We start from the raw sequence: 8,736 nt of genomic DNA, 5'->3' as shown, positions 1-8,736 counted from the left end.
GGACTTTATTATTTTTTAAAATATATTTTTATTGATTTCAGAGAGGAAGGGAGAGGGAGAGAGAGATGGAAACATCAACGATGAAAGAGAATCATTGATTGGCTGCTTCCTGCATGCCCCACTCTGGGGATCGAGCCTGCATGTGCCCTGAGTGAGAATCAAACCACGGCCTTTTGGTTCATAGGTCAACACTCAACAACTCAGCCACATCAACTGGGCTACATCATTTTTAATCTTTGCTCTTACCATGGTGGAACAACTATCTATTTCTATATGTAACCAAGAACATGTGCAAATAGGATACTTTCTTATAAACTGTTAAATCAAATGGTGTGTACATGTGTAATTTTAAGATATTAGCAAGCTGTTGTTCATAGAGGCTGTACAATTTCAGTCACACTGGCAGTGTACAAAGAATCCTTGTCCCCCACACTCTTGCCAAGATAGTTATCAAGCTTTTTTACTTCTGCCAATCTGATAAGCGAAAATTGATATCTCAGTGTGGTTTTAATTTACATTTCTTTTATTAAGAGTGAAGCTCTGAGCTCTGGCTGGGTGGCTCAGTTGGTTGGAGCATCATTCTGTGCACCAAAGGATTGTGGGTTCGATTCCTGGTCGGGGCACATACCTAGGTTGTAGGTTTGATCCCGAGTTGGGGCACCTGCGGAAAGCAAGGGAACGATGTTTCTCTCCCTCCCTCCCTTTCTCTCTCTCTAAACATATCCTCGGGTGAAGATTTAAAAGAAAAAGAGTGAAGCTCTGAGAAAATAAGTGTTGGAGGGAATGTGGAGAAATTGAAACGCTTGTGCACAGTTGATGGGAATGTAAAATGCGACAGCCACCATGGAAAACATTATGGTGGTTTCTCAAAAAAATAAAGACAGAATTATCATATGATCCAGCAATATCATTTCTGGGTATATAACTATAAAGGAATTGAAAGCAGGACTTGGAGAGATAGTTGTACACCCGTGTTCGTAGCAGCATCATTTACTATAGCCAAAAGATGAAGCAACCCGTGTCCATGTAGGAATGAATGGATATAATGTATACACAAACAATGCAATATTATTCAGCCTGAAAAAGGAAGGAAATCCTGACACATGCCACAGCATGGATGAACATTGAAGACATTATAGTAAGTGACATAAGCCAGACATAAAAGGACAAATACTGTATTCATACTCGTATGATGTCATGGTCAAATTCACAGAGACGGAAAGTAGAATGGTGGTTGTCAGGAACTGGGGTAGAAGAGAATGTGAGGAGTTATTGTTTAATGGGCTCAGAATTTTCATCTGCTACAAGATGAAAAAAGTTCTGTGGATGGATGGTGGTGATGGTAGCACAATAATGTGGATGTATTTAATGCCATGAACTGTGCACTTAAAATTGGTTAAGTTGATAAAATTTTATGTTACATGTATTTTATAATTTTTAAAAAACAAAGCTCTGCATTTTCTCATGTAAGAGCCATTGTGTTTCCTTTTCTGTGAACTGCTTGTTCATATACTTTACACATTTCCTGATTTCTTGGTCATTTTACCGGTTTGCAAAAGCACTTTATATTAGCCTTTTTTTAAAATATATTTTATTGATTTTTTACAGAGAGGAAGGGAGAGGGATAGAGAGCTAGAAACATCGATGAGAGAGAAACATCGACCAGCTGCCTCCTGCACACCCCCTACCGGGGATGTGCCCACAACCAACTTACAAGCCCTTGGCCGGAATCGAACCTGGGACCTTTCAGTCCACAGACCGACGCTCTATCCACTGAGCCAAACCGGTGTCAGCAGCACTTTGTATTAGCCTTTTACCTCTGATGTAAGTTGCAAACAGTTCTACCATTTTTTCTATTGTTTTTTGTTGGCTATTATTGGTTTTGGTGTTTAGTTAGGTTTGAGGTAGAGCTCTGACTGGAAAAAAATGTTTAACCATTTTATGATGGAAAATGTCAATACATGCAAAAGTAGAAAACATTTTATAATGAACCCCAACTAACCATCATTTCCCAGCTCGAACAATTATCAATTTAGCCAACCCTGAATCTATACCTTCACCTCAACCCTAGATTATTTTGAACCAAACCCCAGCTATCTTATCAGCTATAAATATGATTTCAGTATATATCACTAAGTGAGGTCTCTTAAAAAAAAAAAACTAACCACAACACCATTAGCACACTTAAAATTAATAATAATTACTTAATATCCAATGGTCAGTGTTCAAATTTCCCCAATTCTCATACAATTCTTGTTCAGTTTGTTTGAATTAGGAGTCAGATAAAGTCCATACATTGCAATTGTTTGATGTGGCTTTTTAGAAATGGCAATGTATTCTTTGAAGAAGCTGGTCATTTGTCTTGTACAGTTTCTCACTGAATTTTGCTGATTGCATCCCATGGTTTCAAATAGCACCTTCCTCTGGTACCTGTATATTTTGTACACTGATGTTGTCAGATTTGGGATGATTTATTTCTCCGACACTATTTTCAGAGTATCATACTTCCATCACGGTTAGTTTGTTACCTGTTTGCCTTCAGATGAATCCGGTAATCTTCATTTTTCATGATATTGGTAGCCATTGGTGACTCTTCCCTAGATCCACTAATTTATTCAGAGTTGAACTATTTTTAGCAGATGGTTCCCCAACTGTCCCTTTACTATTTATAGAGTAATTCATCTTTCCCCCACTTATTTGAAATTTATCTTTACCATACAACAAATTTCCATGCATATTTGAGATTATTTCTAGACTCGTAGTCTTTGTCATGGATCTACCACACTACTTTAACTGTACCTCTAAAATATGTTGAACACCTGAGAGGGCTAATTCCCTTCACTACCGTTCGTTTTTCAAAAATTTCCTGACTAGTCTTGCTTGTTATTTTTCCAAATGAATTTTAAAAATCAATTCATCCAGCCCAGCCAGTGTTGTTCAGTGATTGAGCGTTGGCCCATGAACCAGGAAATCGCTGGTTCTATTCCAGGTCAGAGCACATGCCCAGGTTTGTGGGCTCGATCCCCAGTAGGGGGCATGCAGGAGGCAGCTGATCAAAGATATATCTCTCTCATCAATGTTTCTATCTTCGTATACTTTTCCCTCTCTCTCAAAATCAATAAAAACATGAAAAATAAATCAATAAAAGTATTTTTAAAAAATCAATTGATCTACTCCTCTCTCCTGTTTCAAAACAAAACAAAAAGCCTTCTGGTTTTGTTATTAGGACCACATTCAATGTATAGATTAATTTGATTTCTTTTTGACAATCATCCTATCCAAGATCATAGTATTTTTTTCATTTAATCTTTACAACAACTCTAAAAGGTAAGGTGTATTATTATTATTCCCATCTTACAGATGAAAAAACTGTATAACTTGCTTTGGGTCACACATACCATCTGGTGTGGGAGCTGCCAGATAGGTCTGACTTAAGCTTCTGTCCCCAAACAGAAACCCAGGGAGGGAGAGAGCCAGCTCCTCTTTGCAGCCTGCTTAGTAGCTGTCCGCCTCCAGAGCCCTGATCTATCATCCACCTTGTCCCACCTTGTCCCACTGTCTGTTCCACCACCTCTCTTGCATTGGACAGTTCACCAGCAAAGCTAGGCTTCTGAATGAAGGATGCAAATTCAAGTGCAACACAAGGGGTGAGGTTCACATGGGGCTGAGGCAGCTGGGAAGAACCTTCTGGAGGAAGGAAAACTCAGGGTAGACATTTGTGTGTGTGTGTGTGTGTGTGTGTGTGTGTGTGTGTGTGTGTGTTTAAGCAGCTTATTTGTTTATTCATTAAATTTTTTTGTTGTTTGTTGTTGTTAATCCTCACCTGAGGATATTTTTCCATTGATTTTTAGAGAGAGTGGAAGGGAGGGGGAGAGACAGAGAGAGAGGGAAACATCAATGTGAAAGAGACACACTGATTGGTTACCTCATGCCAGAACCTGCAACTGAGGTATGTGCCCTTGACCGGAACTGAACCTGGGACCCTTAAGTCCACAGGCCGATGCTCTATCCACTGAGCCAAACCAGCTAGGGCATCAGGGGAGACTCTGGACAGTCAGGCAGAATACGGAAGGGTGGAGAGGATGGGAAAGCACAAACGGCCAGGAGAGGTAGTTAGGGTGATGATGGGGGTTCCTATTGGGGCTGAGAGATACAGAGGATCTGTTAGTTCTGCCCATGAGAGGCCATTTTAATTCTCCCTGAATAATATGCTTAACAGAGATTTGGGAGATGGATATAAAATCAAAAAGGTTCATTTAGCCCAGCCGGCGTGACTCAGTGGTTGAGCATGGACCTATGAACCAGGAAGGTCACAGTTCAATTCCCAGTCAGGGCACATACCTGGGCTGTGGGCTCGATCCCCAGTGTGGGGTGTGCAGGAGGCAGCCAATTGATGATTCTCTCTCATCATTGATGTTTCTATCTTTTTCTCCCTCTCCCTTCCTCTCTGAAATCAATAAAATATATATGTGTGTGTGTGTTTTTTTTTTTTCCAAAAGGCTCATTTACCTTTTATCTGTGAGGGAATGTTGCCATTGCAGGTGCAGAGGAAAAGCCCTTTCAGGAAAGGGCCAGGCAGCTGGTTTCATGGGCACAGCATAGGGCTGCATGTGGATCACTTAGTCCCCCCATAGCCAGTGTTGGGGACACAAATCTACAGGAAACAGAAAAGCATTCCAGAGTCAACCCTAGTCAGTGTCCAATGCCTCTGGTGGCCACTTGGCTATTTGTCCAAAGGCCTCGGGATAACTCACCCATCCTTTGAGCACTTGGTAGCTAGAGGGAAGGCCTGGGCCCCCAATATCCACAATAGTCAAAGATAAAACCAGACACTAGTGAAAAGTGGTAAGGACTGATTTTAACCAATAATAACTATTGCAATAGGAAGAGGGTACAGAGTGAACTGAACTCAACTTGGACTTGTCTAGAGGTGACCAGGCATTTTAAAAGGATAATGAAGGAGCCATAGATGATTTGGCTCAGTGGATAGAGCATCAGCCTGCAGACTGAAGGGTTCCAGGTTCGATTCCAGTCAAGGGCACATGCCTGGATTGTGGGCTCAATCCCCAGTAGGGGGCGTGCAGGAGGCAACCAATCAATGGCTATCATCATTGATGTTTCTCTCTCTCTCCCTCTCCCTTCCTCTTTGAAATTATATATATATATATATATGTTTAAATCAATGGAGGGAGTTAATGGGGGAGGAAGGGGGACATATGTAATACTTTCAACAATAATTATTTTTAAAATAATAAAATAATAATAAAGAATAAATAGCAATGGGGGAAAAAGAATCAATGGAAAAATATCCTCGGGCGAAGATTAGCATAAATAAATAAATAGATAGATAGATAGATAGATAGAGAATGAGGGAGTCCAGAGGGAAGTGAGCAGGGGCTCAGTAGAGTCGGGAAGTAAAAAATTACAAAGGGTTGGTCAGTGTAAATGCTGACTAGGCCAGCTGTGTCTGCTTGTGGGAAATTACTGAGGTTAGGACCCTAACCTCCCACAGAGACTGGGAGACAGAGGCGCTATTCCTCCCCGGGGCTTACATTTCCAGGCAATGGCTTTCAGGCCCTTGGGAAAGACCCTCCTGAGTTGTGGGAGACACAGACATCTCAAAGGGACAGAGGGCAGAGTCACACTTACAGACCCTTTCCAGTAAATCCTCCAAGCAAGGGGTGGGCACGAGCCTATCAGGCGGTGTTGGCTAGAATAAACAGTCAATTCTTTTGGCAGCCTTGAGCTTTACTAACTTTAAAGAGAGCGAGGGTCATCCTAGGGATGTGGCCTTGAGCTGTTAGAAACTACGCTATTGTATGTAAGTCTTTCCATGTAGGGGAAGGGGGTGGCTGAAATCATTTGTGTTGAGAGTGTCATTTTTATTTTTATTTTTTAAATATATTCTATTGATTCTCCACAGAGAGGAAGGGAGAGGGACAGAGAGCCAGAAACATCGATGAGAGAGAAACATCGACCAGCTGCCCCCTGCACACCCCCTACCGGGGATGTGCCCGCAACCAATGTACATGCCCCCTATCGGAATCGAACCCGGGACCCCTCAGTCCGCAGACCGACGCTCCATCCACTGAGCCAAACCGGCTCCGGCGAGAGTGTCATTTTTAGACCAAGGTTGAGGCCTATGGACGAAGAGGTCTCAAAGGAGCCTGGCTGAAATTTGGTCAAGCAGAGACTCTTTCTCACCTGACAGCTGAGGAGTCTGGGGTGGTGGCCACCAAGTTTCCCCTTTGGAGGTCTTAGCTCCCAGAACATCAGGACAGAGGTGGTCAGGAGGGTCTAACTGGGTTAAGTGTGAGAGACTCTCAGATACTTGACAAGCCAGGAATCCACCGCCTCACCTCTCACTCCCCGCCACTGACCCATTTTAGGTCAGAGCTCACCCAGAGGCAGCAGATTCTACTGACCTGTCAGAACTCGACCCAACAAACACCAACAGAAGTTCTCAAGGTGGTTCCCCAGCCCAGCAGCTTCGGCAGCACCTGGGATCCTGTTAGAAATTTCTCAGGCCCACTCTAGAACTGATGAAACCAAACCTGGGGTGGGCGGTCAGCAACCTTTGTTGTGTTAACGTAAAAAAAAAAAAACAACATTGAAACCTGTAAAGAATTTTTGTGAGTTTATTTGAGCCAAACTGTCGACATATGCTGGGAAGCAGATGTGAGAGAATTGAGATAATGCTCCGAAGAATGGCGGGTTACATTTGTATTTATACATTGCAATCAAAGGAGGGACATAGGTGGGTTACATGAAATTCATTGGTGATGGATTTAAGGAGATGGGATAAAGCAAAGCGGTGGGAAACCCCTGGGATTGGATAAAAAGTAAAATGATGGACACATACTTAGGTGAGTGCAGGAACAATTAACATGATAATGAAGGAATTTGTGGTATCTGTCCTGGCGCCCACCACATCTGGTTGTGCCCCAGGGGCTCCAGAAAAAAAGGGAAGTTACAAGTTACCCAGACATCTCACAGATATGTTATCTTAGAGGCAAAAAGGCAAATGGGCTCAGAAAAGATCTAAGTTGATCTTTGTCAGGGAAAATATCGGCCTAGGACATGACTGCCCACTATAACCTGTTTGTAGTTAAATATTTAATTTTCAGACCATCTTTTGTGGTTATTTTAGGTCTCTGAGTTTGCAAGACTGCCACACAGGCCTCCCCTGAGCTTGTCAGGTTAGCATGTGGCTCCTTTCGTCCACAGTTGGAACAGGCTCTCTTGGAGAATCTGACATGGGCGCCAAAGTTTGAGAACCACTGATGTGCAGGCCTTCCCTGAGCTAGAGGGGATGAAACGTGGAGAGTGAGCCTGAGGCCGACCTGGAGCTTCCTACAGGATTTGAGCTGGGTTTGTAAGAGTGGGGAAAGGAGAAGCATGGAAAAATATTTAAAATGTGTGCACCTTACCCTACACAGTAAGGAACTGAGGGCATCTAACAGAAAAAGAGATGAGACTGGAACGAGAAGGTGCCCCAGCAGGTGATGCTCCAGCAAACCCACAGACATTGGGGCGCCCTTTCCCAGGTGGGGAAACCCCCACGCCCACGCAGCTCCCGGAGCCTCTCTGCTCAGGCCTGGACGCAGCAGCTCAACTGCAGCTCTGGATGGCAGAGCCGGGCATGAAGTCAGGCTAGCCCCAGGTCAGGGCTCCTCGGGAGCACGAATGGAAACGGTACCCGGGGTGCGGTGCGGTTCGGGAGGCCGGAGGCTTCTCCTCCAGTCGGGCTCGGCGGCAGCAGGCACAGCCGCGTCTAGGAGGCAGCCTGGGCTGGTTTGCACCTTCCTGGGACTCTAGGTATTCAACCCGGGTCCGGGGCACCTCACCACCCACATCCTACACTGGGAGCCCGGCCTTCTGGGAACGGAGACCCCCCCCCCTCCTCCATGAGCGGTAGACCCCCCAGAGCCCCGGTCGAACTACAAAGCCCACAATCCCTAGGGCGCAGGCGCGCTGTTTTGGGGGAGTAGTAGTCCTGAATGCGGGGCACCCCTATTGACTCAGCAGCAGCTGGACTCCACATCCCAGCATGCCCGCGCGCGTGTGGGAGGAGGAGGGAGGGGAGAGCCCAGAGGATGTGAATGGGGAGGGGGCAGCCGCCCCCCTTCCCCCACCCTTCCCTTCCAGCCGAGCTGGGTGGGGGGAGGGGCAGGGCTGAGGCGGCGGCAGCTCGCTCGGGTAGGGCAGGGCCGGCAAGGGCGGGACTGGCCCGCTGCAGGCGAACCAGGGAGCGGCGGAGCTAACGGGTCCGGACGTCGGCGGCGGCGGCGGCGGCGGCGGCTTTTGCACGGGTGGAGGCGGTGGCAGGAGCGGCAAGCATGGCCCGCGGCGCCCGGCGTTGACTGAGGTGCGCGGGCGGAATGAGGGCGGGCGGGATGCGGTACACCCCGGGCCCCTGGCTGCTCTGAGCCCTCTCTGCGCGGGCAGCGGGCTCGGCCCAGCGGCCCCAGACCGGCCGGGTCCACCCCGGCAACTTCCCCCGAGTCAGGGGGCTGGGCTCCCCAATGCGGGCGCGGGTCCGTTTGCATTGGCCTCAATCCCCATCCCCGCCTTCTGCTTTTGCACATCAAGCCGCTCTCAGTCCCCCAGGAGAGACTGTTCCGCTCCTTGGTGGCAGCCCCCAGTCCCAGCCCTGGAAGCACTGCGTGCCCCAGTCCCGATTTATAGTCCACTACTTAGTTCCTGCCCCCCACCCCGCGCGCTCCTGGCGTCTGC

The 8,736-nt window shown here is 46.4% G+C and overlaps 1 protein-coding gene across 1 annotated transcript in view; it reads left to right on the top strand.

Annotated features, from left to right (window-relative positions):
- Positions 1–8,307: 8,307 nt before the first annotated feature.
- ST3GAL2 (ST3 beta-galactoside alpha-2,3-sialyltransferase 2) overlaps positions 8,308–8,736 on the top strand; it is a 44,691-nt gene continuing 44,262 nt past the window's right edge. Inside the window, exon 1 of the mRNA XM_008139993.3 lies at positions 8,308–8,368. The gene's annotated coding sequence lies outside the window, so the exon portion shown is untranslated. The remainder of the gene's footprint in view (positions 8,369–8,736) is intronic.

Source organism: Eptesicus fuscus, chromosome 21 (genome assembly GCF_027574615.1).
Source record: "Eptesicus fuscus isolate TK198812 chromosome 21, DD_ASM_mEF_20220401, whole genome shotgun sequence".
NCBI lineage: Eukaryota > Metazoa > Chordata > Mammalia > Chiroptera > Vespertilionidae > Eptesicus > Eptesicus fuscus.
The sequence above is the reverse complement of the archived record's forward strand: the minus strand, read 5'-3'. Positions and strand labels throughout refer to the sequence as shown.